The sequence below is a fragment of the Protopterus annectens genome, chromosome 2.part2, assembly GCF_019279795.1.
Source record: "Protopterus annectens isolate FY-2018-M chromosome 2.part2, PAN1.0, whole genome shotgun sequence".
Taxonomy (NCBI): Eukaryota; Metazoa; Chordata; order Ceratodontiformes; family Protopteridae; genus Protopterus; species Protopterus annectens.
The window spans coordinates 245,774,625-245,797,775 of NC_056730.1; positions in this window are offsets into that span (position 1 = coordinate 245,774,625).

Sequence of the window (23,151 nt, forward strand, 5' to 3'; positions counted from 1 at the left end):
TCAGTGGTAGTGTATAAAAGAAGAATGGCAAAGAAGTTAAAATGTAAGGTGTACAAAACAGTGGTGTGAGCAATACTAACTACTGTATGGTACAGATACCTGGGCAGTAAAGAAAGACCAGTTGAGGAAGCTAGAGGTGATGGAGATGAAGTGCCTGAGATGGGTGGCATGATGTACATTGCGGAACAGATGAAGAATTGAAGACATAAGAGCAGAAGCCAAAGTATCTCCAATTTCAGAAAAGGTCAAAAAGACAGATTATGGTGATTAGAGCACACGTGCAGCAAAGCAGAAGACAATATGGTGAAGAAGATTTGGGGCAGGCAGGAAGAAGGCAAGAGGAAACAAGGGTATCCAGCAAAGAGGTTGATTTAATTGTGTGAGAGAAGACCTGTAACAGTCAGACCCAAGTCTTGTAGAAGGTAGGAGAGTGGCATTGAACATGGAGAGATGTTGTCAATTGACAGAGCATCCCAACCCCAAGTAGAAAATGGGAAAATGATGATGGATGATCTCTCTCCCAAATTCTCTTCACCAAACAGGTTCATAAACATGTGTAGACTGCCTGCTCATATGTAATTACCAGGCTGTTGATCTGCGAGGATCTTAAGAAGCTTAGTTTTACATTCTTGTGGTAGTTTTTGGTTCTTGTGTTTTGTGTATGAGAAAACCAGAGGAGGGCAAAACTAGGATATGTCAGGATATTTACTTTTTGCTCCTTTCTGTGAGGGACATCGCTACTAAACTGGGAATGAACTTTCATTTTCCCATCCATTTGTCCAAATTATATTTGAATTGAGTAAGGAAAGTACTTCGCTTTATATGGAGTGGAAAGATGGCTGTATAGAAGTGGTATTCGCTGTGAAACATAATTACCCTCCAACATGTCCTATTCATATTGCAAAAGCAATTTAATTCCCCTGAGAGAGTATTCACACTACCACTGGATTTGCAAATATGTAATAGGTTAGAAAAGATAGGATCTACTGACACTCTGTATGCAAGGAAGAGGTTGTCTCTTAGCAACCTGTATGATACTAAGAAGAAGGACAGAGCTTTGAGGCAGACTACATAGGTTTTATGATTTAGGCCCTTGATTTCTTAGAAAATTTGCAGTGTTTACAATTGTGACAAGCGTTTGGAAACTTACATACCAAAGGGGGGATTTAACTCAATTATCAGCATAATGAGAGCTGAGTACAGTGGAATGACTGTATCCTTATCTTGGATGTCATACATTTAGAAATAAGCTGGGTGATTAAAAAGGATTTTCTGACAACAGTGGACATATGGGACTCAAGGGACAGTTCATTGTCTACAAAATCTTTGAATACAGAATCAACTTTCAGGGGATGCTTTAAATGTGATAGTTAGAGGAGAAGAAATTTTTTCTAAGGATATTATTATACATTTCTTGGCATTTAGTGTTACTCTTTGGTTTTGGCACCAGCTATTTTTTGGGGGGAATGCTTCCTGAGAGGATCTTGGTGTCCTCTGGGGATTTAATCTTGTCACCAAGTTTACATACATTTGTAAGCTGGCTTATCCATAAACCTGTAACATTTTATTTGACCTCTAAGAATTAAATGTTAAAGAAGAGTCACTCAAGGACTGAACTCTGGGGTACACCACTAGCTGTAGGATCTTTGTAGGAAGTAGAAACTCCCCTGCACTAATTTACTGTTTTCTATTTGTGATCCAGGTTGCTATCTAATAAGTTACATACATATTTATATTTAGTTAGGATAGTTTACTAGGATACCTTAGTGTGGATTGGTGTCAAACACCTTTATGAGGTCTATATTAAACGTATTTATTAATTTGCCCTCATCCATTGCTTCTTGAGAAAGTCAATCAGGTTAAGTAGGTAGAATATGTTGTTGATGAATACAAACTGGCTTGGGTCAAGAGTTTGTAGGTTACCTATATCCTTATTTATTAACTCCATAATAATCCTTTAACTACCCTTACAAATGAAGAAAGTCAGGCTTGTGGGTCTATAATTACCCTGATCTGTTCACAACTCACCTTTCTGCAAGGGGAGGACTGGTTGATGTCTCCTATTCCTCCAAAACAAAGCCTGTTGGAAGGTTGATATTAAGCAGCCTCTGTAGAGGGTCTGACATGCCCTGTTTCAGGCTGGCCAATAGGCATTCCTGTAAGTTATCTTTTCCCATAGAACTACTGTCCTTAGCTTGAGAACTGTCCTGATAACTTATTCTTTGGCAGATTTTGGGATGGATCTTGATATGTGTATAGGATATGAAAAAGTCTATGAACTCTGGGTCTGAGTATGTGATATAATTTAGTATAAACTCTGTACAGTGCTGGGCATTGTTTCTGAAATTTCTACCATAGTAAATGAAGGCTTTGGGTTATCCTTTTCTTGGGTTCCTATTTTTTTTCTTTTATCTAGCTTTGGCTGATTTGATCAAGGTCTGCAGTTCCGTATTAAGTTTAGCAAGAGTGTTTTTGGTATTGTGAGAGGTGAACTTGTTTTTGGGTGCAATGATTATTGTTTAATAACATAGCCTGTTTATTTTTGGGTTCCACCATAGAAATGTATTTTAAAATTTGGTGCATCCCTCTCAATTGTCCAGGTTTTCACAGAATGTCCAGATTTTTACCTCATATTTTTAATTTATTCTTCACAAAATGTGTGGTTTTCTGGCAAATCTCTGTGTTGAGCTGAGGATTGAAGTCACTAAATAATGACATACATTTCAGTTTTAGACTTTAAATCCTTCAGAAAAAGTATGTTAACATAAACACTGTTTTTCTAGCAACTGTCTAAGTTTATAAGAGCAGTGTTAAAACTATGTCCCTATTTTGGTCCTGTGTCCCCTCATTTTGACATTCTTTGCCCAGATTTGTTGCACAATGAGGTTGAGAGATATGATTTGGTGTTGTATTTACTTCAACGAGGCGCAGCTGCTTCTCTGCAGCTATTTACATGTACATAGAATTTGGCAGTAAAGGATTCTGCACAAGCAGTGGATTCATCAAGTTGGAAGGATATGTTGAATTTAGCCAGATCATCACTCAGTTTTAGTAGATTAGCCTTAGCATAATCTCTGAATACAAAGTACTGAAAGATGCTTCTGGTTTCAGTCTTATCAAATCACATTGTGCTTTCCTGTACATTTTCCCAAATCTCTGTAATCAGATTGCGTTGGCCTCTTCAACAATTGGAACCACGTTTACTTCTGATTTAATGTCAACATTTCTTCATCTGTCTCACACTGTGCATCCTACCACACATCTCAGATACTTCATGTGCATCACCTCTAGCTTCCTTAGCTGCTCTGCCTTCATTGCTGAAGTTTCTGTACTATACAGAAGTTATAAACTACTATTTTACTATTTTGTGCACCTCATTTTACTATTATAAACTGCCCCCCAATACTTTGTTCCAGTAGGCTACAGCCTCTCAGTTTCTATCTATGGCCTCCACAGACAGACTTCCTTCTCCTCAACAACCCCTCCCTGATGCTTGAAGACACTAAAGTGTTCTACAATTTTCCAGTCTATCTCAATTTTCATCTTCTTCTAATTTCTTCCATTTGCTTCCTTAACAACTGCTTTGTCTGTAGTAAGTTTTATCCCATGCACCTAGAGTTTGCATTCCATCCCCCTTTCGTTTGCCAGAGTTTGGTTCCAGTCTGCTTTTAATGTCACTTTGTGTGTATTCAGCAACTTTGTTGATTAATCCTTATCAACCTGTTTGCTAATGTAGTCTTTCTCATGTATAAGCTGCAATGGGCAGAGAGTTAACCCTGAGGCAACCATACTCCCACTGGAAACCCTTCCTTAAGCCCAAACATTTTTTGTACTTATGTCACCATGTCCATGTACATAGTCTGCTCTGTGATTTTGAAACATAATAAGACTGCCCGTATTAGCTTTTGTTTACCTTGTCATGTTTTCTCCAAGTTTAGGAATGCCCAGATGGGCTCTCTCCTAATCTCTAGTTTCCTCCCCTCAATCTCTGAACTTCAGGTTAGTTGTACTGCTTCCTTATCTAAATGCATTCTGTTGAACTTCCATCTTACTTTATATTACTTTTCACAGTTGTTTATCAGCCACCCTCTCCAGTATTTTCATGCAGTGTAACAGGAGTCTGATAAATCTGTACTGACAATAGTCTTGAATATCCACTTTCTTCTCGTACCTTGGCACTAAAATCTTTATTCTCTAGTCATCAAGGATACACCTTTCTTGCTGCACTGCTATGAGTACTCTCAGGAGCCACTTCTCTCCTAACTCAGTCAACATCTTGACCATATTTGCTTTAATCTTACTTGAGCCTGCTGCTTTTCCAGAATTCATTTTCCTTAGTGATACTCATAATACTTCCTGTTAGGTATTCTTCATTCAGAAACTGCTGGAAGTGTTTTTTCTATCTGCTATTGATGGGCTTTGGATTGCTGATTGGGTTGATGCATGCATCCCTTATGAATGTTGTCTGGTGGCAGTCTTTATCTGCTGATATTTGCCTTGCAGCGTAATAGAGTTTATTTGCCTTATCTGCTGAGTCACTTTCCAGAAGCTGGTAAAGTAACTCTGATATCTTTTTCTTTGCTATTATGACTGCAATTATTCCATTTAGCCTGGTCTGTCTTTTCTATTTCCCAATTATTCTTTTTCTTCCTTCTTTTGGTAACTTCCTGGACTTCTACATTCTGTCACCAGCTTTCATTATGCACCTCATTTCTATACCCGGCTCAGCCATAGTTTGTTCTGTATTCTTCAAACATGCTGTTTTAATGCATTCTTCTAAAACTCCTCCTATTTCCTCTTCTTCGTGAGGTGCTAGAATTATGAGTATTTCCTTGAACGCTTGGGCTTTCTCTCAAGTCAACTTCAGGTCTTCAGCCTAGTTTCTGTTGACCTTAGATTTTTCTTGTTGAGCTGATTGCGGTCACCAGTGCTACATGCTAATGACTGACTGTTTCACTGGTAATGATATGGCAATCTCTAATTCTACTGCAATGCCAAATCCCACCTGAGCAGATAATGAACATGGTACCCTGCTCACCTCCCTGATGCACAACATGGTCTGTCAGTGTCTTGAAATCCATAACCTTAGTGTGTTAATGTATGCATTCATGATTTTTTTCTAAGTTGTCCACAGCATGTCCTATAGCTCTGGACTAGGTGCTGCCACTTTGACAATGCCAGTGCATATTGTGCCCACCTCTCCCTCAGACTTGATACCAGTTCATCCAATTCTTCAGACAGTTCCCCACCTGACTCCTTCTCATCCATTGTAGCCACAGGTCTGTCTGGAAGTAAAACAGTGTCTTCTCATTATATCTGCTTTTTGTAGTACCATATTCTGCACTATAGTGCAGACAATAAATATCGTACTGCAGCATGCCTCCAGCTGTATCTAAACAGTGCAATTGAGTCTTCATTACACTGACCACATAGTGATATTCTGTATCTGCAATAATATTTTGTTGCACCCCATCTCTGTCATGATCTGGGAGCTATGGATGGAGGACTTAAGTCATAGCTCCAAGGCATATCATACATGACCATCATCATCATCATCGTCAGCCTCCTTTTTCCCATTTTTTCTACATGGGTTCAGGGTATCATGTTAACTGTCACCAACTTTCTCAACTCAGTGCCACATTCCTGCCTTCTTCAACACTCATGCCTGACTGTCACAGACCTTCTTTCACACAATCTATCTACCTCTTTGCTGGACATCCTCACTTCCTCTTACCCTCTTCCTGTATGTCCCAAATCTTCCTCACCAGATTGTCTTCTGCTTTTCTGCACGTGTCCAAACCACTGTAATGTGTTCTCTTTGATCTTTTCTGCAATTGGAGCTACTTTGGCTTCTGCTCTTATGTCCTCATTTCTTCATCTGTTCCACAGTGTGCATCCTACCATCCTTCTCAGGCACTTCATTTCCATCATGCCTAGCTTCAACTGTTCTACCTTTATTGCTCAGGTTTCTGTACCATACAGTAGTACTGGTCACACCACTGTCTTGTACACCTTACTTTTCAGCTTCTTTGGCATTCTTCTGTCATACACTATACCTGACACTATGCCAGTTGGCTGCAGCCCTTCTGATTCTAGCTTTGACCTCTTCATTCAGACTTCCCTTCTTCTCAATCACCCCTCCCATATACATGAAGCTGTTTACCTGTTCCACTATCTTCCTTTCTATCAATATTCTCTGATTCTTCTGATTTCCCCAATTTGCTGCAATTACCACTGTCTTATCTGTGCTTAGTTTCATCCCATGTGCCTTCCATTTTGCATTCCATTCTCCTATCCTTTGCTGAAGTTCTTGCTCAGAGTCTGCCTGCAATGGCACATCATCTGCATAGAGCAACTTTGATGATCTGTCCCCTCCAGTCTGTTTGCTAATGTAGTCCATCAACAGTATGAGCAGCAGATGGCTCAGAGCTGAATGCTGGTGTGCACCCACTCCCTCTAGGAACCCTTTTGTGAGGCCAAACTCTGTTCGTATTTGAGTCATTGAGTCCTTGTACATAGGTCTGCACTAATTCTACCAGTGTTTCTGGGACTTCAAACAACTGCAGTACTGCTCAGATCAGCTTTCTTGGGACCTTGTCATATGCTTTCTCCAAGTCTAGGAATGCCCATCTCAAGCTTCTTTTCAAGTATCTGTCTCACTGCAAACGTCGGGTCAGTTGTGCTGCATCCTGATCTGAAACCGAACTGCTCATCTACCATCTTACATTCTGCTACTCTGCATATCCGTTTATCAATCACCCTCTCAAGAACTTTCATGCACTGTGATAGGAGATTGCTGCCTCTGTACTGCCCACAGTTGTGGATGTCCTCTTTGTTCTTGTACACTGGCATGAGTATGCTTATTCTCCAGTCATCTGGGATATGTCTTTCTCTCCACACTGCTATGAGTACCCTCAGGAGCCATTTCTCCCTTATCTCACCCAGCATCTTTATCATATCTGCTATGACCTCCTCTAAGCCTGCTGCTTTCCCTGACTTCATTTTCCTTAGTGCTGTTCTTATCTCTTCTAGGGTGGGCATCTCTTCTTCTCTTATTTTAGGCTGTTTCTGGGGCAGTACAGCTTCATTGGAGTTTTTTTCATTCAGAAGCTGCTAGAAATTCTCCTTCCATCTGTCTTTGATGTCCTGTGGACCGGTGAGCAGTTTGCTGCTAGCATCCCTTATGAAGTATGTCTGACTATCTTCTTTATCTTTCTGTCTTTGCCTTGCAACCTGATATAGTTCCTTTGTGCCACTTACTGAGTCACTTTCCAGAAGGTGGTTGAGTGACTCTGATGCCCTATTCTTTGCTATTGTGACTTCTTTCTTAGCTTTTGTGATAGCCAACCAGTAGTCCTTCCTAGCCTGGTCAGTCTTTTCTATCTCCCACTTCATCATGTACTCCTTCTTTCTTTTGATGACTTCCTGGCCTTCTGAATTCCACCACCAGCTTTCCTTATGCACCTTATTTCCATACCTGGCTTGGCCACATATCTTTTTTTTAGTCCTAACACATGCTGTTTTTAGGCGTTGCCACTCTTCTTCAACTCCACCTATTTTCTCCTCTTCTTAGGGTGCTAGAGCCCTAAGTAATTCCTTGAAATGCTGTAGTTTCTCTCCAGTCAACTTTCAGGTCTTCAGCCTGGTCTCTGTTGACTTTCGACCCTTCTCTGATCACTGCTTGCAGCAGATTGTGGCAACTAGTGGTTTATTCTGTGGGCCAACTGTTTCGATGCGGATGACTTTGCAATCATGGATTCTACCTCAGTGCCTTTTCCTTACTAGGAAGAAGTCTACCTAAGTTGCATGTTGGCTAGAGTTGTATGTGATCTTGCGACTGTCTCTTTCTGAACCATGTGTTGGCTACTATTAAGCCATTTTCCAGAAAGAAGTCTAGAATGGCTTCTCCTTCTTTATTCCTGTTGCCCCACCCATGTGGACCCAGGCAGTCCTCATATCCTGTTCTGTCTGTCCCGATATGTACATTCAAGTCACCCATTATCAACACCAGTTCATGTTGTCCTACTTTATCTAGTAGGGCCTGCAATTGCTGTCTGATTGCACTCTTTTTTTCACTATCCTAACCCTGCTGTGGGGCATAGGCTGAGATTATGAATACTGCTCTATCATTACACTGGAGTCTGATAGCCATGAGTCTGTCATTAATTCTGATGATATCCCTCACTGCCTTCTGAAGCCTCTCTCTCTAGAATTCCTACACCATTTCTAGCCTGTCCTGCTCCAGAGTAGTAGAATCTGGATCCCAAGCCAAGTGGCTTTGCTGCACTGCCCTTCCATCTTGTCTCTTGGATACATAGGATGTCCAGCCTCCCCGTATCATCATGTCATCCACTTCCAAGTTGTATTCTGTCAGTGAACCTACATTAAGTGTAGCAATTCTCAGTTCATATTTGGCAGGTTGCTTGGCTTTATGTCCAGCTTTCGCTCAACAGAGCTATCCCAGGTAACCTAGGCTGGGCAACTAGACACTGGTCGGCCAGTAACTTATTGACCCGGGGCTGCTGGGCTTTATAGTGGGCACACACTGGCCCATAGGGGCACATATACCCCTCCCACCATTAGCATTGGTCTCTGGTGTAGGTCGGAGGAGGCCGGGTCCTCAACCCACTTATTACCAGTATCTACCCATGCCCATTTTGGTGACAATAGTCAACATGACTGAATCCCCTAGAGCCATATTATACACCATCAAGTGGCTAGGTCTGCCACAGCGTGCAGTCTGTGATCCATATTCTGCTATCTTCAGGGTACTGTGCACTACAGTAGATGCCCAAAGCGGTTCATCTGTACAACTCTTCCCTCTAAAGGGTACCATGTAGAGTCTGTGCTGCTGCCCACAGCTCCATTCATCGGTGAGTTTGAGATGGAAACCTTCAGCATGATTTTCAAACATGGCAGGAACCCCATGGACACACAGGGAGAACATGCAAACTCCAAACAGACATTGGTCAGAGGTCAGGATCGAACCTTGTACCTTGTGAATGGGAGGAAAAGACCTTAACCATTATGCCAACTGGTTTCTATCAACATATCATACATCACCCTCAACACATAAAACTGGACCCATTATGAGTGGCTTTCAGTCTAGGTTCATGTGAGCAACATCTTTGGCTGGCAATGTGCACACCTGCCAAATACATGATCCTGTGAAAGTCCCTCTGCACGGAAGCCTGGATATGTGTCAAGTGTTACCTGGATGGCATGCAGGCATGTTGTATACAATACCCTGTAACATGCCTGTAAGCTTCTTTGGTCAAAACCAAAATAGCTAGGAGACAAAGGTCCAAAACTCTGATCCACATGAAATGTTAATAAAACAACAGGTCTTGATACAAATGAATTTTCTGAACAATAAGAAGCTTGAAATTTGTCAGCAAAATTTGCACAGGTGGATGAGGCATGGGATAAGAATCAGAGTAATATTCAGTGATTTACCAGAAAATCAAAAACTTTACAAGGGACAGGGTAAAACTAAGAAGTCCACTTATAGAAGTTCTGCAAAACAGGGAGAGCTGAAAGGTATGTGCTTTACACTGTACACAACCAAACAGTGATAAAACTCCTACAATGCCCCATCAGACCCTAAAAAGACTCTTCCCATAGCAAAAATGCTCAATGCTACACAATCCTTAACATCTACAGTGAAAAGAAACCGAAATATGTCCATTGATTTCATGTGAGGCCTTTAATATGTATGGTGTCTTTGTGCACATGATTAGCAGAAGACAATGTCCTGGTCATTCAGGTAATGGTATGTTAAAATCTGTCAGACTCAGCTGTGACTTAGAATGTCACAACACACAACACTGCAAACACGGGCTCTGAAGGCAACCGCTAACACAATGCTGATACTAGTCCTAACATTATATTGACAGTGAAGTTTCTGTACACCAGAAAATCAAGGAGCTCAGAATAGGTGATCACAATGGTGCATTGCAGTAAGATTATACATTTCATAATTATACAGGCATGTTTGATTTCATCATTTATGTATATAACGGTTCTCATTAGCACATCAGCGTTTATTTGCATGCCATTATGCAGTCATTTGCATATGATGCCCAGAGTACTATTCTTCCAACAGTGCGTCCGCACCATGTGTGCTTCTGAACTGCCCCCTTCCTATGTGATGCTGGTCATGATGTTATCTTGCATAATGATGATCACTATTTGTTTATGAATATCCCCTTAGACCTAATGGTGGCAATTTTAAACCAAGATGTCAGTTTTTAAATAAACCAAATGAAGTGATAGGATAGCAGAAGATTACAATGCCTTGAGTGTTAATACTTGAAAAAGCAAAAACAAATGTTGCATTCATACAAAAGATATTTCAGTTATATATAGTGCTAAACAGTTCATTTTGCATAATATATCTGCAATGAAAGAAATGCAAATGTTTTCTGTTTAGTTCTTCACATTAAATTTCTGTTTCTGTGTTGTTAGGGCATGTCTAAAAGCATGAGATACATCTGCACATCTTGGAGTTAATAAGCATGCCATTTGATCTATAAAATATTGGTTCTGGGAAGTGATTAGTGGTAACAGTTGTTGAAATTGGTAAATGGAGAAAAGGGTTTACACTTCATAAAAGTTAAGTCATAAGGCAGATAAGGTTTTGTAAATAAATTTCAGCCAGTTATTAGATTCAGATTATAAACTGAGTCATGCAGCTGTTGCACTATTAAAACATGCTTTTATTTGCTTCTCATTTTACTGAATGGGTAAAGTGTTCCTCATTCAAAATTACTTAGACACTATGAATATATAGCTGTCAACAAAATAATATCTTTGTTTGGGAAGGTGATAAGAGAAACACAAATTGTATTAAAAAGACATTGAATGCTGTGCACCAGTTTCCATCATTAGTCATCTCTGTATTAGACTGAGCTTGAAAAAAGTGAATAACTAAAAACTCTATGTTATGTAGCGATGCAATGTTAACATTTAGATTTGAGATTAAAAAAATGTTTTCACTGACACTTTTCTGGGGCATTCACGATACAATTTCAACATGAGACACTAATACTTTTTTTCATAATCTGTATTTTAACTGGAGAGGTAAGGTTATTCTAGGAACCGTTTCAGTCTTGAGCTAAGCCAGAACTGGAAAACAAAATAAATATGAAGGAACAGGCAAATACAAATAGAATGAAGCATCCATTGAGATATAGTATAATGGTTTTACATGGAATATTACTGATGTCAGATATAATAATAACAAATGTGGAATTTTCATACGAAAGAAGTGTCATCATCAATACATTTAAAGTACAAGATCATTACAGTATTATAATATAGGAACATGTAGAATATATAGATAAAATAATTGCATAGTTACACATTCAACGACACTGCAAGTTTAATAGGAGAGTATATAAATAGTTTTAAGTGACTTGTACCTTCACAGACTATTTGTGTTTCCAATTATCTCTATAGCACTGATATATGCATTCATTAGCAGGAAAATATAATTAAGAATCTTACAAACTATCATAACATTTTGCTTTATAAAAGTACAGTCCTGTCAACTGTCTGTCTTTGAAGCATCCTATTTATCCATTTATTTATGTGTTTGTTGATGCATGCTTATTCATTTGTTTAGTTGTATACATATATATATATATATATATATATATATATATATATATATATATATATATATATATATATATATCCTAGTCTATCTGGACTTTAATATTTAAATACTTAATCAATTATAATGATGATTTGATTCAAGAATTATGAGACAAAATGCAACATGTATTATTTCTTTGTTTTTTTTCTTTTAATTCCTTCTATGATTTGTTTTAGTCGGATCTCAAGTTACTTAAGCATAAAATTAATGGAAAAAATAAAATTTTACGGAAAAGAAAGGTCAATAAATTACAGTGTGACCTAAAAGATGATAGAGATGATAATGTTTGCTACACGTTATGTAAGGTCAACACCCCTGCTTTGTCCAATCATCATACATTAAACAGTTATTTCATCCATTAGAATCCAGCCATGGTAGTCTTTTAGCCAAACTGAGAAGCTCATGAAGGTCTGATGTAGTTGAGAACAACCAGAAAAAAACTTTCTCCCTCAATAGAACACCAAACAGGATAGAAACAGACAGACACACTCAGATGCAACAGACACAGACATACAAACACACACAAATATATATATATATATATATATATATATATATATATATATATATATATATATATATATATATATATATATATATATATATATATATATATATATATATATATATATATATATATATATATATATATATATATATATATATATATACACCTAAATCTAAAGGTGTTACTGCTGAATGCCAGGTGCCTAAACAATAAGCTTCACTCCCTTCAAACTCACCTCACCTTGGAGAATGCAGATGTCTGTGCTATTACCAACACATGATTTAAAGACACAGAGAGTATCTATCCACATATTTTGAGCAGCAGCTGCACATACAATGACTACATCTTGAGGTATCTTGATCAGCATCATTAACAAGTGTACCTCTAGGTTTATTAAACAGGACAACCGAGACAAGGAAGTAAAATGACATCACTTTGCTTAGCCATGGATATGGGAATGTATAGGAATCAGTGTGACAATAAGTTTTTATTTATATTTATTTATTTGTTTGCTTGTTTATTTAAGTATAGTATTTTGTTTTTTTTTTACAGGAAATATGCCTGCTACTGCCACATGAAAGCTAAGACATACTTTAAGTGTTTGTGTTTGTGTGTGTTTGTGTGTGTGTGTGTGAGTGTGTGTGTGTGTGTGTGTGTGTGTGTGTGTGTGTGTGTGTGTGTGTGTGTGTGTGTGTGTGTGTGTGTGTGTGTGTGTGTGTGTGTGTGTGTGTGTGTGTGTGTGTGTGTGTGTGCGTGTGCGCGTGTGTGTGTGAGCACTTGTGCATCCATGGACAAACTACTGAAGGGATCACTGGAGGAAATTATTCATTCTGGTGTCAGTGACGTGCTGGTGCATCTATGGGCAAACCAGTGAAGGGATTGTGGGAGAAATGATTCATTTATTGAAGAGCTTGTAGGGGAAATTATTCATTTTGGTGTAACTGAATTGTTTTGCATACATGGACATATTACTGAAAGGAGTGTTGGAGGAAATGATTCATTCTAGTGCCATTTGTGTGCTTTTGATTACATGGACAAACTACTGAAGGTATGACTGGGGGGAAATTCTTCATTTTGGTATCAGAAAATTGTTTGTGCAAACATAGACTAACAAGTTAAGGGATTGTTGTGAGAAATAATTCATTTTGGTATCATATGTGTGCTTGTGCATACTGTACGTGGACAAAATACTGAAGGGAACATTAGGAGAAATGGTTCATGTTGGTGTCAATGAAGTGCTTGTGCATACATAGTTAAACTGGGTTCCTATTACATAATCGAAGTTTTGAAACTTCGAACACAACAATATTGAACTTGTCTGTTCGAAGTTTCAAAACTTCGAACACGGTAAAAAAAATAAAAGATGCAACAGTAAATTAACTGTTGCAAGCAGGGGCAAGCACTACTGCACCCCCCACATCCCATGCTCTTTAAATATACCAACTCCGAGATTTCACTACAGTAAAGTAAAGGGAAATATTCCCTTTTCACACTATAGTGCAGTCTCACAGTTGGTATATTTTAAGAGCGGGGAGTGTGGGGGTGCCCCCTGCTTGCAACAGTTAGTTTACTGTTGCATCTTTTGTTTTTTTATTTTGTGTGTTTGAACTTTAGCAAGTTTGACTATATGGTTTTGACCATATAGGGTTCGAAATTGTTGAAGTTTGTTAATGTAATAGGAACCCAGATGGAGAAATGGTGTAATTTACATTGTTTGTATCATACTCTGACAACAATGAACTGAAAAGATGATAAATTCCCATGTGGAAGTTATCTATGTACATATTCATTGATTTATTTGATCTCAATCAAATAAATCAACAAAACATCCTCACATGCATTCATACATGTGACTGTAACTGATGGTCACATCTGTGCATGTCAGGATGTTTTCTCCAACTGTTGCTATTTTTATATTACATTTGATATGTAAGGTATAGTCAGTCCAAAAAGTTGGCTTTAATTGTTGGATACAGGGGTTGTCTGTGGATAACAGTGACTGACACTGTTGTCATTTGTTTAAAATAAGCATTGATTATACTGGCTTTGCAGAATTAGTGTACATCATTTTTTTAACTTTACATCACAGTAAAGCATTATCTTTTCACTCAGTAAGTAGTTGTCTGTGGTGGTCTGGGCAGGTTGTGAGTGATAACTGATCATTGTCAGAGGGTTGCACTGAGTACTGTTGACATATAACAGCACTTTGCTTTTCCATTGAGTAAATGCTTTGGTTTCTTCTCACAGATCTTCAGCAGTATAATATATGCTTCTGGTCATTTGTTCATTTATATTTTATCTCAATCTAACACCAAAGTGGTGCACAGAAGATCGCTGTGTCTTTTTGGTGTGGTATGAAGGTAGGTACTATTCCCAAAAAGAGTGAATATTATTTCCTTACTCAGTATTGTTTGCTCAGGCCATCATCATTAAGTCAAAAGTTAGTTTTAAAAAAAAAAACAAATGTTAGATGCAACACATCTGGGGTCCTAGCATAGCCCTTTATTAATTCAAGTATTTCTTCCAGAATTAAATTACAGAAGAGTCTTGGCCAGTTACAAAGTTAAAAGCATGGGGGGAAGGTGAGGGGTAAATCATGAGACAAAGTATGAAAAAGCAAGAAAGAAATAATCTGCCTGGACGGTGCGCGGTCAAGATGAAGGGAAAATGGAGGAGAGCACTAGGGGAGTGCAGAGGAAATACTGGTTAACAGGAGGTCCAATGGGGTGTTGATTTCAGTAGGACATCTGAGGTGTATATAGTATGTAAAGTGGCTGTAATGAGTGGGCATATACTGAAGCAGTCTGTGAATGAAAGTGAATGACCATATCTGTTTGATCACAGGTACCTGTTATTGACCTGCTGTAATATAGCCCTCCCCATTGTATTTGGCTCCACCCACTCAGTTGCTTCCTTTAGCCCCCACTTGCTTTTAAGTCACCACTGATGGAGGCTGCTATACTTACCAAAAGTAAGCCCAAAAGTAACTCCAAAAACATAGAATCCAAAATGAAACATGTATGACAAAAGAAAAAAGTCATAACTAAAATTAGGCAGTATTAACACCAAAAAAGTAAGCTATTCTTCAATGAAACTGAATAGATCAATAAGATAACTAATTAAGCCCAACAAAGCAAATTTTGATGTAAACATAGCATCCCAGGCCATAGACAATCATAAGACCATCTTTAGCTGTGCCCAAAACTTTAAAGGCAGCACACAACAGTGCTCTGAACTGTTGATAACTGGAGCCACATTCATGAAACAACGAGACAGCAAAACTTCTGGCTGACAAATTTACTCCCCCATCCCCCACCCATGCTGACCCCAGGACATACCCTATAAAACAACCCCTCCAACTATCAGTTTGGAGCAGGTCTTAGATGTACTCTTTAAGGCCAAGAGTACAGCTTCAATTAGCTCTGATAATACCCCAGGATGCCTCTTAAATAGCCTGAAATATGACCTGTCAAGACCACACAGATATTCATGCCATGTGAAAGGAAGACTTCAACAGTAATCTTCTGCACAAGGAACTACAGACCCATTAGTCTGACTAGTCTTACATGCAAAGTCATGGAAAGAATTATTATGGAAATGATTAACAATGACACAAGAAACCTTTGGACACTGGGATTAACCCAATCTGGTTTCATCAAATGCAGGTCATGCCTACTGAGCCTGGTGGACTTGTTTTATATGCCACCAAGGCAATAGATTTGGGCAGAATTGTTCATATTGTCTACATTGACCTAGGTAAGGCATCTGAAACAATACTATACTCAGGGATTGTAAACAAACTCAAGGAATGAGGCGTAAACCCCTATGTAACTGACTGGAAAGCCAGCTTTCTCATGCACAGGACCCAGGAAGTTAGGACTGGAGAGACCACCTCCACAAAGAGGCTGGTCAACATTGGAGCCCCCAGGAGTCTGTACTGAGTCCTTTCCTTTTTGACATCTACTTTTTGGAAGTCAAAGACAATGTCGAGGGCCTTTTGCATACCAAGTCTGCAGATGATTGCAAGCTAGGACCAATCACAGAAAACTCCCAAGATACCAACATCTTACAGGAAGATCTAACACAAACAAGTAATTGGTGACAAAAGCAATGGCTTAAAACTCATTACCAGGAAATGCATAATAGCTCCTTTTGGGAAATGGACTACCCAGGGAAACTACCTCATTGATAAACAACTCCTAAAAGTAAACACAGTAATCAGAGATTTGGGGACTCATCTTGATAATAACCTGGCGTTCAACCAAAATGTGTCTAAGATGGTAGGAAAATCATTGCATGTCACTCAACTTATAAGTAAGTTATAGCATCTAGGTCCAGGGAGGTCATTGTTCCACTGTATTCAGCCCTCATCAGACCCCTCATTGAGTATAAAGCCCCCTTTGGTATGTACCGGACTTGGCACGTACAACAAATGGAATGACCAGAGAAGTTCCTCACAAAAAGAATATAGCCATAAAAATAATGTCCCAGCCAGATAGCCTCACAGCCCTATAGCTATGGTCTGTCCCTACAGACTGCTGAGAGGAGATTTATGCCTGGCATACAAGCATCCTTGAATCACACTCTGATGGACCTTTTGCATATTTTCAAAACTAACAGCACCAGAACTACTAGGTCTAAGGATTTAAACTTTGCAGCTTAAACAGGACATGGTTGAGGGACAAGCATGTGTATCAGAGAAACCCCATTCTCTGAAATAGCCTTCACATCCATGTCAAGCAGAGCCTTTACCTAGCTCTATTCAAGTGCAACCTCTACCAGTGGATGGATAATTAGAAATGTACCCATAGTTTGACACCTATGTCACGGACCTATAGAGGCAGATGTTAAATGAAGCCCTAACTAAAAACATCCTTTAAAATTACCTCTAAGCCACAGTAACTCATGGGATATATATGGGTTGCATGGCCAAGCTTGTAAAGACTCCAGAGGTCATTAGCCTAGTATATGCCTCTAAACCTATGAACTTATAAATATGATAATGCTGACTGAAATAAGGATTGTATCATATATTTTATTAGAATGTGGTAAATTTGGACTTGCTGATATCAGGTTGATTACTAAGGATTAGAAATTATACTATCACATAACTTTATTATGTTTGTGGATAGAATTTATAGACAAAATGAAGAGTAGTAATAGAGACTGTGAAGAACCCTTGTATGAAACATACTTCATGACACATTAGGAAAAGATGTTTATGTATAATTCTGGTCGTTGGGTTAACATCAAGTTGTAGATATACTTTATATATGATATCTTTATCATTTGGGAGAATAATGAACTTTCTCTTCAGTCATTTCTACTACATTCTAATCAGTGTATGAGCTTTCTTAAAAGTATTGCTAAATATGACATCAAGAAAGTGTCACAGTGATTCAAAAGTTAGCATTTCTGCCTCCTAGCAAGTGGTTCTCTGGTTCTGTTCTTGGCTGCAATGCCTTCTGTGTAGAATCTGCATGTCTTCCCTGTGTTTGTGTGGTTCTTCTGGGTGCTTCTGTTTCCTCCCATATTTCAAAAACAGGTGGAGCAGGTGTGAGTAGGGGTGAACATGTGCGTTTGTCATATGGAAGAATTATATGATACCCTGCATCCCACCCCCACCCATGTAGGTCTAGTAAACTCCATGGTTGGTGTTATGTCTCTTTGGGGTCAGTCTAAGATTCATCTGCTCCTCAGGAGAAAAATGACATCACTACCTTCAAATGTCTTTATATAAAGATGTATACATCTAGAAGAGCATTACATACTCTTACATTTGAAAAAGAAATTGTGAATAATTTCTATTTATCTTATTATAGAATGGATCCTTCCTGGTTTAAGAAAATAGTGATGGAGAAAGCAGATATGATTAGCAGGTTGACAGCTAATAAAAAGGGCCTTAGTGAAGAAAAGTGGAAATTAATAAAGATATTTATGGACAACAGTAAACTAGAGAGGTCCAGCCCTCTATTCAGGATGTCATGGAAGATAGAAGAGATAGATATACACTAGTTTTACAGAGTAAATTGCTTACATGAAGAGAATCAATGACCAGACTGATAAACCTTTGCCTAAGGCATTGTCTTATGTTATTGAAACTTATGCCTTAAAATAAATTAGTCAGACAAAATGGAAAATCTTGAGTAGAGCTTTGAGATGATTTAAAATAAGTTTGGACATCGCCCAGTCTTGTAAATAAACATGTTAGAAACGTTATGGAAATTTTACAATCAAATAACTGACCCTCCAGTAACCATAGAAAGGTCATATTTTCATGTGGGAGACAATGTCAGTTTCTAAAGAAATGTATGGAATAGTGTTTCTTTTAGGGTGTTCATTACAATATACATGGCTATATAATTGTTTCTACATTTGCTCTGCATTTTGCTTTCTCTATGTAGTCATCATCATCATCAACAACCACCTTTTTCTATTTTTCAGTATTGGTTGAGATGTCTCGGCATGTCTCTCAAACTGTCTCTTCTTTCTCTTGATTCAGTGTAAGTCTCATATGTTCATCAAACGTCATACCATTCTGCTGCAGGTCTTCCCTCATGCAATTCATTTATCTCTTGCTTGGGTATTTTCACCTTCTCTCGCCTTCTTTCTGTTGACAAATAGTAACCCCAGAGTGCCTGTTATGTTTGGAATACCGAAAGTGCATAAGAACATTACTGAACTAACTTTTAGACGTATTGTTTCAGCCAGTGTTTCGAAGACACACCCTTTGGCCCTTATGGCACATAGAATGGTTAAACATGGAGTAGAGAATGCTTCTCATTTAGACAAGGATTCCTGGCAATTTCTGAGGCAATTAAAAAGAGAATTATGGTCAAAAGATCTAATCTTTTTAACTGTGGATGTCCAAGATCTATTTTCATCCATACCAAAATCAGAAGGACTAAAATTATTTGAAAATACTGTTTATGCTCAGTCCTCCTTAAGTCATGATGATATAATCTTGGTACGTGAGATGATGGCCCTAATTTTGGGGAGCAATTACATCTTTTTTGAGGGCCAATATTTTCAATAGTTGACAGGTGTAGCAATGGGGGCAGCTTGTGCCCCCACCCCTGTATATGCCAATATAGTGCTGCTAGGATGGGAACTTCATTATGTGTTAAAGAGTAAATATTAGGCCAGTATTGTATCATACATTAGATTTTTGAATGATATTTTTATATTATGGAGGGGTCTAACAGAGGAGAAACTAGAATTTATAAAATATTTAAATGAGACCACTGACTGGAGAATGATGTCATTGATGCATGGGGGGGGCAATGTTTATGATTGGATGCTTTAAACTTGAAGTGTTTTATAAGTGCATGTTTTATTCGTGTGTGTTATTAAGGTCTGAAGAAGCCACATTGATGTGGTGAAAGCGCTTACCTGAATAAAGTACGATTTGGTTTTATATGCTCACTTTGCTTTGTTTTACCTATAAGTATCTATTTTTACTATCTCTTGGTATATTTTACTACGGCAATACGTTTACCCGTGGACTGATTTTGTTTGGTTACACCTTAGGTAACATGTTCAAGGATAGGGGTTACCACAATAATTGGAGGATGATATTCTACAAAGATTTTATGGATAATGGGGTAAAAGATATGTACCTCTTCTGGAGGGGGGAGCTCAACACCCAGGACAATTGTCAAACTACTGTGTAACATAAAAACTACAAAAAGGCATGTGTCATACAACACAGTTCCTTTCTGGGTGGTATCAAGGACATCATCAGAAAGAATTGGAGTATTTTCAGGGTGAATCGGGACATTAAAAAAATGTTGGGAGAAGAACCTATGTTCATTAACAGAGTAGGAGGAAATGTTAAGGCATTACTGGAGAAAAGGGTGGTGGTAAGGGATGGACTCACTAATGGTACAAGACCTTGTGGTAGCTGTAGCCACTGTAGTTTCATAAATAGTGAGGCATCAATCATTTTGGACAACATTATGAAAAGCAAAGTCACATTTAATAAAGGGAACTGTCTCACATCCAGGATAATTTACTTGGCCATGTGTAAATCCTACAAAGCATACTATGTAGGAAAAACTGAACGATCCTTGAAAAACAGAATATACGGACATGCTTATGAGATCAAGAATAAAAAAGAAAATAATGCACTATATAAACATTCTCACTTATGTGAAAAATTCATTACATTTAGATCTGGGATATTAGAAACAATACAAATTGATCCCAGCGGGGGGAGTAGAAGAATTTATTAGTCAAGAAAGAACTGCAATGGCAGTTGAGGCTTGCTGCAACCATACTGCCAGGTTTGAATGATTCTCTGTCAACAGCCCCAGTATTGAAGGAGAGAGCTGATAAGTTGTAACAAAGATGTTTTACAAGGAAAGAGTTGTGGTTTTAACTTTTAATTTTTATTTGTAATATACGATGGATCCAAACCCTTGAAATGCTTGACATTTTTTTAAGTATTGTAACTAAGCAACAATATTTATATTAGGATGTTATTGGTCAGTAGTTTACCAATCACAAACATTACTGTGTTATTTAAAGGATTGGGGAAGGTTTTAATATTCTGATGAAGTTGCCAGTGTGGAGGGATGAAAGCTCTCAATGTTTATAATAAAAGTGGATTTTTATTGCTGATATCTCCGTGGTGTGTTCTTTTCAGTATTTTGGTTATTGGTCAGCACACCACATCTCTGTTTTCCTTTCATTGGTGGTCTTATCGAGTGATGGAGTATCATCATGGATATCTTGGACACTTTTCATCTTACTTCCACATTCACACAGAATCCGGAGATCTCAGCCTTGACGGAGGACGTTGCACTATTAAAAGAGGAGCTCACAAGGTTAATAGAACTCTTTTCTCAAAAGGAGATGACATCAAATTTTCCAGTTATCAGCCCCATACCTAATAAATCGGCAGATATAGGAGGTCTCCCTGGCAGCTCCGATAGTGAAGGCCATTAGTTCAACATGGTTTGCACGGGTGGAGTACGTGCTGACATAGAAGTACACATTCTGGAGAATTCTGATGTGTCTGAATGGATCATTCCAGTGTTATGGGTCAGGTTGTGGCAAGAAAAACTAAAAGAGATGGCAACAATGAATGTAATAGTAAATGCAAGCCAACCGGGGAACAAGGTACTGTTTTACAGCTAGTCACGATGTGAACCCGTGGAATGCTAGTGTTTCCTTAGTTTCTACACAAAGAATAAACAGACAGGATGGCAACACTAACTATGAAAATAAAAAGGATACAAACAAGGTTTTAACATTATGGCAGGCAATTATTGTTTCCGCAATCGCAGTACTGCTGAAAACACAAATGGGACTCAAAAAATAAGAGACAATGAATATTTTGATTCACTGAAAGATATGATATTCTTTTTTGAAAAAAAGATTGTTTAAATTTAAAGCTGTGCAAATTTAAATTCTGATTTAAAAGAATGCATTGATTTAGAAGTTGTGCCACAGGGGATACACATATACAAGCTCCCCTTTGGTTTGGTTCATGACGATACTAGTTTGAATGATTCTCTGTCTATGTTTGGTGCCTGGGGATTGGAATTTTTAAATTAACTACTTTTTTACAATGAACAGTTGAAGAGTAAGACAGATAAAGCATTAGAAGAGTTAAACAAAAAGAATTATCACTGATTTAATATTTCAACAGTATCAGGGCCTATATGAGACTGTAATCGGCAGGGCTGAAAGAGATGCAATAACCTTTTTTACAAAAAGAGACGTAACAGACGTAAACTAGATAGGGACCATTAAACAGTACAGGAATAAAATGGTCTACCCTTTAGGCCATTTATCAGTGTATGACAATAATCACAAGGATAAAAAACATTATAGTGACCATAGATTCCATGAAACTGGAGGGCCAGAGATGGCAGGTGAGGAAAGATATATGTGGACAGAGGGTAATTACACAGATGACAGCAATTACCAACAGGGTTTTCAGACACTTCGCTGCTCAGAAAGAATAGCGAACAGGAATATGGAAAAGAATTATGTACCAATCAGCTATGCAGCACAAGTACAGATGGGGGATTTTCCCCCATGGAGGGGGAAATATTAACAACAATAAGAGGATCCAATGACTGCATTTTACATTGTTACTAAGGTTATAAAATATACAATTACACGGACAGGAAGGTGACGCATGATTTTTTTACACTATTTTTAAAGTTTTTTAAGTTTGTGCCCTCTGGGGTCCCAGACATAGCAGACAGTATAACTGATTTTAAAATTTAGCCCAGAAACTTAAATTTGGGAATTTTGTTAGCTGATAGTGAGTCTAGGACAATAGAAGGACACAACACAAACAGGGGTACGTTGAAGGAAAAGAGTGTATACAATCCTCCACTCCACCCCCTGATAAATACTTTTGAATCTGCAGTAATGGAAGACATGTATCAACGCCGGACTAAAGAAAAAAGATTTTATGATATTCTGATATAAAAAGAATGTGTCTTACTGCAGGAATTATGGGAAGATAAATCTCTATGAATTATGGTACCAGACAAAAGGGGAGGGACAGTCCTGTTTAACTCTCAAGACTATTCTAATGTCATGCACAACATATTTAATGAAGTCAGTTATACTCAGGTATCTAAAAATCAGATCAATATTTCTTAAGGATGGATACATCTCTATTTAGAGAAATATGTAATAGAACAACGTATTGATTTTGGTACTTATGAATTTTTAATTTATAGCAACCCCAGGAGTGCCTGCTATGTTTGGGATACCCATAGTGCAGAAGAACATTAATGAACCACCTTTTAGACCTATTGTTTCAGCCAGTGGTTTGAAGACACACCCTTTGGCCCTTATGGTAGACAGAATGGTTAAACAGGTAATAGAGAATACTTCCCATTTAGTCAAGGATTCCTGGCAATTTCTGGGGCAATTAAAAAGAGAATTATGGTCAAAAGATCTAATCTTTTTAACTGTGGATGTTCAAGATCTATTTTCATTCATACCAAAATCGGAA